Source organism: Mesocricetus auratus, unplaced genomic scaffold (assembly GCF_017639785.1).
Source record: "Mesocricetus auratus isolate SY011 unplaced genomic scaffold, BCM_Maur_2.0 Super-Scaffold_100026, whole genome shotgun sequence".
Taxonomy (NCBI): domain Eukaryota; kingdom Metazoa; phylum Chordata; class Mammalia; order Rodentia; family Cricetidae; genus Mesocricetus; species Mesocricetus auratus.
Window position 1 is genome coordinate 17,507,592 of NW_024429207.1, and position 9,507 is coordinate 17,517,098.

Below are 9,507 nucleotides of genomic sequence, written 5' to 3' on the forward strand. Positions count from 1 at the left end.
GAGGGCATTGTGGGGAGCTGACTTCTCCATTATATCTCTGCTTCCTGGTTCAGGATGTGAGCATTTGTGCTAACACATAATCTGTTAATAATGTACTACATGTGGCGGCTGTGCCGTGGGCTGGCACCTCAGCATGGGTAGTTTACCTTAGGTTTTTCAAAGCAGCATTGCAAAACTGACAAACACTTGGAGTTGCAGTTGTTTGTTTCAGTGCTAGGGGTTGATTCAGAGAGGCAAGCGGTCTAGCACAGGGTCACAACCTGGCCCTTGGCTTCTTTTTAGAAGGTCTTGCTGTGTAACCCAAGCTGGCCTCATACTCATTGTGTATTCCAGGAAGGCTTTTAATGCACTGTCCTTCTGCCTCTGCCTCCCAAGTGCTTAGCTTACAGATATGTGCCACCATGCCTAATGAGCTTCAGTCCGTTAAGGCTAGGATGGCACCTCCCAAGTCCATATCCTGTCACTACTGTTTATTTATGTCTTCATGTGGAAGCAACTTGAAAGTGTATTGAAAAATGAAGGTTGTCGTACACCAGCAGCAGACTCTGTGAGCTGTCATCTAGTTTTTTGGTTTTGTTTATTTGTTTTTAAACTGGTGTAGCATTTTAGGCATTTTGGCTCCATCTAGTAGCTTACCTGGATATATCTCTTCTGAGCTTTAGAGAATGCGTTCAGATTCCCTGGCATAATGTCTGAAGATAGAAACTCCATTTTCATACGAATAATCTGGGACAATATGAAATCACACCCTGGAAATCCTCTCCTTAGTGGTCCCATCATGCAAATGGGCAATCACCCCTTAACCGGAACAATAATGGAGTGTGTTTGAAAACACTAAAATAATTATCTATTCACCAGGGACTTGATGGTTAGAGAACATTGGTGTACATATTTTGAAAGGCAATAGAGTTTATGTGGAGAAATATTATTCTTCTCTCCTGTGCTCTACAAAGAGAAAACAATGACATTTATGCTTTTGATACGAGTACAAGGGGACACTTGATTGTCTTACAACTAAGCAAGAGTATGCACAAGTGTAAAAGATTATCAAGTACAAAGACGATAGAATGGGTGGGAAACTCTCTGATTGTGTATGCATGTGTGTGTGTTTGTGTACCCTCACATAAATGTGTGTAAATACATTTGCATACACGTGGACTTCAGAAATGTATTGTACAATCTATATGAAATAACACATAAAAAGAAGAAAACAAAGCTGTAAGAGCAAACCTCCAGAATGCAGCGGCATAAGACCCAAAGCAAAAACCACTAAAATGAAAGAGAGATGCTGCAATTTTAACAGCCACACCAAGGAGAGATGAAGCAGATGCCCACAACATTTAATAATGCATTTGAGCAACAGAATTCCAAGACTAGACTGTTGCTGGATGGACCCTTCACTAGCGGCTGTTATATCTTTGAGGTGAAAGCTACAGAGTGTAAATAAAGAATATGGCTCCAGAATCCAACGGACAGAGGCTCTTTTCTTTCTGCTTCCCTACTCAGTCAAGAAAAGAAACTGCCGTTTTGCTCTGTGAGCGTCAATTTCTTCATCCATAAAGTGGGATAGGACAGACAGCTGCCCCCAGCACAGGACTGCTCCAGTGTAGGACCTCAAGGACCGCCATCTCTGGTCACCTACACACCATCATCCTTTTTGTTCTAGTTACTTACATACCAACGTGACCAAACACCCAACAGAGACAGCATAAGGGAGGAAAGATCTGTTTGCCTCTTGGTTCTAAGGGATTTTGGTTGTGCCTAGCAGAGAAGACACGGAGGAAGAGCTCCATCCACAGTGGTGACAGCATGAGGCACTGGACATTTACCTGGCATTGGACCAGGGAAAAGAATGACCAGAACTAGGGGCCAGGCTAATAACCCTCAAAGACATGACTCTTGTTAGGTACATCTGCCAGCTAAGTCCTACCTCCTAAATGTTCAACAGTCCTTGAACAGCACGAACCGGCTGGGGAACAAGAATTCAAAGCATGAGCCTGGGGGAGAATTTCAGGTTCACACCACATGCTGTCACATCCCAACCCCCGTTGCTTTCTGTGGTGATGGCAAGTACAGATCTCTCCCATGATATGGAAGGGAAGTTGCCTTGCAGCCAATCCATTCTCACACAGCCTAAATAATTCCTCTATCTAAAGTCCAGCCTGCTAACTCATCCTCCCGTGAGTTGTGCTCTCTCTCTCTCTCTCTCTCTCTCTCTCTCTCTCTCTGTGTGTGTGTGTGTGTGTGTGTAGGAGATTAAGAAAAGGAAAACAGCCTCTCCTCAGCTATAGTAACAGTATTATTGCCTGCACTATCAAGGCCACAGAATAGCAGAGGAAACTCTAGGTAAGTTGCTAATTTTAGGGTGCATCCCAAGAGTCTGCACTTGAAGATAGAGTTCAGTTCCCTACTCAGCATCAATGCTGAGTAAAGTCCACATACTACATACTCTTATCTCTTACAGAATTTTCTTAGTTGCTTAACTTCATCCAGCAATCTGAAAGAATGCCTCAGCATCCTAGATCTCTCTCTCTCTCCTCTCTCTCTGACACACACACACACACACACACACACACACACACACACACACACGAACCTGAGTATGTCTAAATTCTAGTTTCCTCAGATTTCAAGCTCTTGTCTATGGAGCTTCTCACCATGTCTGGTGCATGGCTCACTACTGTGGATGTGTTATATAATTTAATCTTCATATTGACCCTCTAAAGTCACTGACAGTATTGTCCTGATTTTACAGGTAAGAATCTAGAGGCACAAAGAGTAGAAGTTTCTCAATCAGGTCATGGCAAAGAAAGAATTTAAATCCATGTGTGTCTGTCCCAAGAAGAGAACGTTTAAACCACTAGGCTAAGGAACAAAGACTAAACGAAAGAAAATACAGATTCATGAAGAAAATGAGTGGATAATAGCAACTGATAAAAAAATGATATCTGAGGGGAAAATTTAGCTCAGAGAGTGAATTAGAACCCAAACGAAGTGTCCACGGCATTCACGGTTCTTGGGCTTTTATTGTAATGGTTGGGAGCATAGCATTTTGAGGGCTCATATCTCTGTGGTGGAGGATTCTGTATCACCAAACAATGACTTTATATACCTGTTTCTGTTTTTCCTGATGGTCCACGGCAAGAGAAGTCAATGATCTTGTGAGTTCTGTCTCTGGCCAACCACAAGATCTACGTAGTCCCCCCCAAGTCACAATGTGACATAATCCCTCAAATGACCCAAAGCATGATAGTATATCGATATTGAGTGGCAGTGATATAAAAAAAAAACATAAGAGCTTTAAAAAAATACAGATAGATCAAGTCAGGGGAAGAATAGAGGAGAGCAAGAAAAAAGACACCATAATAGAAGAAACCATTATAGGTTTAAAGAGAAATCTGGCACCAGGGAAATGCCCAGAGATCTACAAGGATGAGCCCAACTAACAATTTAAACAATAGTTGAGAGGCTACCTTAAATGCCCTTCTCCAATAATGAGATTGATGGCTACCTTATATGCCATCCTAGAGCCTTCATCCAGTAGCTGATGGAAGCAGAGGCAGACACCCATAGCTAAACGCTGAGCTGAATTCTGGAATCCAGTTGCAGAGAGGGAGAAGTGATGAGCAAAGGGGTCAAGATAAGGCTGGAGAAACCCACAGAAACAGCTGACCTGAACAAGGGGTTGCTCATGGACTGCATGTAGACTGATAGCTGGGAAACCCAGCTATCAAACCCCCTGAACGAGGATGTCAGTTTGGAGGTCTGATTAATCTATGGGGCCTCTGGTTGTGGATCAGTATTTATCCCTAGTACATGTATTGACTTTGGGAGCCCAATCCACATAGAGGGACACTCTCTCAGCCTAAACACACAGGGGAGGGCCTAGGCCCTGCTCCAAGTGATATAACAGACTTTGAAGATCCTCCATGGAAGGCCTCACTCTCCCTGGGGAGCAGAAAGGGGATGGGATGGGGGCTGATGGGGATCAGAGGAGGAGAGGAGGGAGAGGGAACTGGGATTGACATGTAAAAGAAGCTTGTTTCTAATTTAAATTAAAAAAAGGAAAAAAATCCCTGTGAGGAATCATACCACAAGACCAAATAGCTGATTCTGTGAGCTTGAAGTTACTTGTCTCCAAGAAATAATGAGTTTTCATATATGGAAATAATTTACTCAGAGTTGCTGACCTCCACATGCAGAAATGAAACTGTTTGCTACAGAATCATCAACAATTCAGCTCTCGTCCTGCCATCCTTTCTTGAGACTGTGTTTTCTCATCTGGGGTCATCGCTTGCAGGACCGGAATCACATCCTGAATTTTTAAGGAGCTTCCAAATCGCCAGTCTTGTACACTGCCAAGCTTCCCGTATTTCTTTCCTTTTATTCGGTAAAGAAAGTTAAAGGTTTATGGTTCAGTATGCGATGTCAGGTTCTCCCACACTTTTCTACTCAAAGCGGAATCTGCGTCTGCGGCTACATAAGCTTGCATTTGGGACAGGAAAATGTGCCGTGGTCCTCGTGTTGCTTGTAATTTGCTTTAGCACACCCTCCCCTAGCTTGAATCAGAGCAGGTTAATTCAGTTGGATTGGGAAAATGAAATTATTCCTAAGTAAAGGTGTTTTTGTTTTGTTTTCTTGGATTGAACTTGTCCACATCATTCAAAGGCGCATTCTCTCTAGGCTAGGTTCAAGTAGATTATAATCACATTAAAATACAATGAACTTTTCTCTGTAGGAGGTGGATAAGTAACATCACTGTTCACACAGAGAAATAAGCATGCAAGAATAGCTAGGGACATAGTGAAAAGGGGAAGCCGTGAAGGGGACCAGCCCTCCTAGTTGTAAAACCCACTGCGATATCCGCATAACTTAAAGCAGTGTGGTGCTGTCCATATTGACAGGCCAATAGCTTTGATGCATAGACCCTAACAGCACACAGGAAAAGGGACATTCAGATTATTAGAGCAAAGTTGCATTTTTAAACAAAAGGATAACAAGGGGCAGAGGTATTCTTTGCGACTCTCGATACAGTGTCCCATGGATAGGACATCAGTTTTATGATCATAAGGCCATTCATGCATAACGGGAAACTATAAGGAAGAAATCAGGAAAAAATATTCTGTGGGGTGGACTGTTCTGTTTCTTTCAAGAATACCAATCTTATAAAATACAAGGACTGAGAAACAGTTCTTCCAGGAGGAAAACTCTTTGTGGTGACGGGAGGGGGAGGGGAGAGTGATGGGGAGGATGAAAAGCGAGGTGAGAGCAAGGGAGAAAACAGTTGTGAAACATGTCGAAACAACAAATAAATTTGAGTACAGGGAATATAGCAATTCTCTGAATTATTCAATGGTTTGGACACACACCTGTACATACATAGAGGCAGGGCTTTAAATGAGCCCACCAAACCAAGATAGAAGACAAAAAGCTATTTATTAGGGAAGCACTTACACAGATAACGGTAAATAACCACCATGATCTTCCTGCTCCAGAAGATGCAGTCTCCACACCCCGAGAGCTGGAGCCAGCCCCTCCTCTATCTTATAATAAGTCACATCTGCACCTGAAACCACGCCTAAAAGGTGTGGCAACCACTGCTAGTTCACTGGCAAGGCATGATGCCACTACATACACATGTACACACACACATATATCTATACCCACACATGCACACACACATGTACACACAGACACACACACACACACTTTCTCTCCTGAACTTGTCAATGGTTTCTCCTCCTCAGTGGCACTGTATGCTTCTCTTCAATGAAAAGTCTCTGTGTCACTTTTGCCTAGACAAATCTCTTTCTCCCCTTCCTGGTACCTTTACATGTTGCCTTACTGTGCAGTGAGCAAGAAATGAGAAGTTTTCTCCTCAGTTGACAAATGAAAACAAAACCAGAAAATTGAAGTGCTGGTTGGAGAATGCCCTCAGAAAGCAGAAGAGGTAAAGGGCCCAGTATGGACTCTGGAGTTCTGTGGCCAGGCTAGGGACCACAGAGATGCCCTGGTGACTCAGAGGAGGTCAGGCTCAGGATCCTCCTGTCCACCTGATTGGCTTTCTGCTGAACCGAACCCAGGAGCACTGGAGATTACATCAAAGATGCAGAGCCTGGACTGAGCCTCTTGACTCTTATTCTGACCCAATGAACATCTTCCTGCCTCACTTTAACAAGGCCACAGCATGATAATTGCAATGATTTTCCCCATTCTTCCTAGACTCATTCTCATTCAGTTAAAAAATGTACTTCCCTAGAAATTCATTTCTCAGCTTACTCCTGTGTTTAATCATGCCTTACCAACCCCAGCCCAACAATTTGAAATTAATTGTTGCCCAACAAGGCACAGACCTCTCACTCTCCCTATCTTACTGCACAGCACACCATTGCCTTAAGTTACAACAATAATTAAACTGTGCTTTAATTAAGCAAGCCTTACCCTCCTTGCCTAATAGTCCCACTCAGGCAATTTCCTTCAAGCAATTTCCTTCATTTCAATACTATTACTCACACCTACTGGGGTTAGCAGAACTTGCACTCGGGCAAAAGATGAGATTTTTCCGTTGTCTTTGGATGATAATTAACTACCTCGGCAACATTTGTGATTTCCACAGCACTATAAAATCTATAGCCTTGTCTTCACCCTCCCGATTCTCTCCTCCTGGGAGACTAGGAAAGTAAGTTTTTTTTTTTTACCATTCTCCAACTCAAATGCTATCCACATATAAATCCCTAACCCCCAGGAATGTGTTGGTATTTATAGCTCTCGCTACTATCCACATCAGAAAACAGACATGTTGGGGAATGGAAGTCCTGTGTGCATTATACAAAGCATCATATTGTGAGAGTCTTCGGATCCTCGTCAGCAGACAGGAAGCGTGAGGGGTGCAGTAGAGCCCCATCCTTGTCACCGTGCAATCAGCTGTTAGGCTTTCTTAAGCTGATATGCTCAAAGGGCCCTGATGGCTTATACAGCTAATCCCAGAGCTCAGGCTACTCACTGCCTCAAGACTGGGCATCAACCAGAAACTCAACTTCATAACTTTCTCTCTTTGGTGCCCTGTATGCAAAAAAAAAAAGAAAGAAAAAGAAGAAGAAGAAAGGGAGGAAGGAAGGGAGGGAGGGAGGGAGGGAGGGAGGGAGGAAGGAAGGAAGGAAGGAAGGAAGGAAGGAAGGAAGGAAGCAAGCAAGCAAGCAAGCAAGCAAGCAAGCAAGCAAACAAACAAACAAAAGCGGAAACTGGTAAAGAAAACTGGCTTATTTACAGTTTGGCCAAGCCAAGAATGGAAAGACCTGATTATTCTTCACTGTATCAGTTTTAGAATTTACCAAACACCAACCATGAGGCAAAGACCAAAAGATAGGTAGATTTAGTTAGAAGGCCTTTTAGTGGTCTTTTCCTGGGCAGAAGGCAACTCTTCCCCAGCTCCCTTCATCCTCAGGAAGTGTCTGCTCAGCTGAGTCCAAGTACCTTTTTCTCAGCAGGGGAAGCCAATGTATTTTTATAGGTTGGTAGGCTACAAGACTAGCATTTCTACTTCCTTTTCCCAAGGATCCAATCCAGGACAGGGCTCAGAGTCTTTCCCGCTGTGCTTTACCAAAGGCTGAGGGACACCAGGAGTTCAGTGCTAGACCAGCCCAGATAAAGCAGGGTACTCAGTTTCACAGAGGATATGTTCCATAGGGAAGGGGGCCTGTTCTAATCTGGTGCACGTAGGAGGAAAATTCAAGTAGCCTGACCAAGGTGGAAAAGTCATTGACAGTGGATTATATTAACTGATTCCATCCTTCTGGTCCCATGGCTGCATCCCAAATTCAGAAAATTCTTTCTCTCAAGCAGATGAGTCTCTCTTCTCTCAACACAAGCCAACTGACAGTTAATATCCCTTTCCCAATGTCTCAGGAAGAGCTTGGGAAAACAGTTAAGAGCAGTGGCTCCCAGTCCTCCTAACGCTGCAATCCTTTAATAAGTTCCTCATGTTGTGTTGACCTCAACCCATAAAATTATTTTTGTTGCTACTTCATATCTATAATTTTGCTACTGTTATGGTTTGTAATATAAATATCTGCTATTCATGACATCTGATATGGGGCCTCAAAGACTCATGACTTACAGTTTGAGAACCACTGGTTACAAGATGGTAAGTTTGAAAACACAGGTTGCGGAGCGGGGGTAGTGTGGGATACAACATAGAGCTCCAAATCCACATGGACTCTGGAGGGCCAAGCGAGAAGCAGATGGAAGATCCAAGACCTACATCCTGGACCTGTGAGTCTTATGCTTGATTTACGTTAGGATAGCAACCAGTATCTACTAATCTGGCTGAATGCCTTGCACTAGGCTAGTCATTTTAAGTGGGTTTACTCACAATGCCCTCTATACATTAGGTATTAAGATTTTTATTGCCGGCGTGGTGCACGCCTTTAATCCCAGCACTCGGGAAGCAGAGGCAGGCAGATCGCTGTGAGTTCGAGGCCAGCCTGGTCTACAGAGCAAGCTTCAGGTCAGCCAGGGCTACACAAAGAAAAGAAGGAAGTGGAGACCAGCCATACCTCATACCCTCTCCCTTCAGCAGCCAGAGCATTTGCTTGTTAAAGAGGAGACTAAAGACTATAGCACTATGGCGCATGGGCAAACCTGGACTCAAACTTCCTGAGACAGCCCCAGCACCGCAACTTTTAACCCCTTGCAGATGGATTGATTTTTTGATGTGAAGTGCGGTGGTAGCACCTGGAAGGGGTCTGAGGCGCGGGAAGGAGATACAAGCCCATTGTTGTCAGACAAAAGCAACCAGCATTGAAACGGCCTAGTCAAGCCAGGCACATGGCCTGATCAATTCTGTCCGGAAAACATGGCTGAAAGTTCAGTCGACCTGGGAAGACTGACCGGTCACAAACGCAGTCTCTGCCTCTCCCTCAATTTAGCAATTGTGTTCCATGAGAGGCAGGCCAGAAGTGATGGGCTTGGAAGAGTCCTTGGTAGTCTTCCAGGCTGTCTGTGGGGGAGGGCACATGTTAGCAGGGGTGTGTGTGTGTGTGTGTGTGTGTGTGTGTGTGTGTGTGTGTGTGTGTGAGGGGTAATTGTGGAAACTGAGAGAATCCTGAAGCAAAAGGCTCTTTTGCTCTGGGCACTGATAAAAGCACAGCTCACACCTGCTTTCTTTCCCAGAAGTAACTATAGCCTGCATTTCAACGTCCCTTTAATTTGCTTATGTTCTGGGAGCTGGCTGGAATTGTCTCCAGGCAAAGAGAGCAGAACCTGTTTCCTTGGTGTGCTGGTGAGCTGCTGTCCGGCAGAAGTGGGAAATCAGGTCACTTGTATGTTTCCCTTACCCTTGTTTGTGGAGATACTCACACAGTATGACCACACGGGACAGTCTGTGTCCTGATGGCCTACTCCCCTTCACATGCATGTTGGTGGAGCACTAGATGATGAAGCAGAATTAACAGTACAGCTCAGCAGCTAGCTCTCCTGGTGAGGCTCAATATCCCCTTTTTTTCTTTG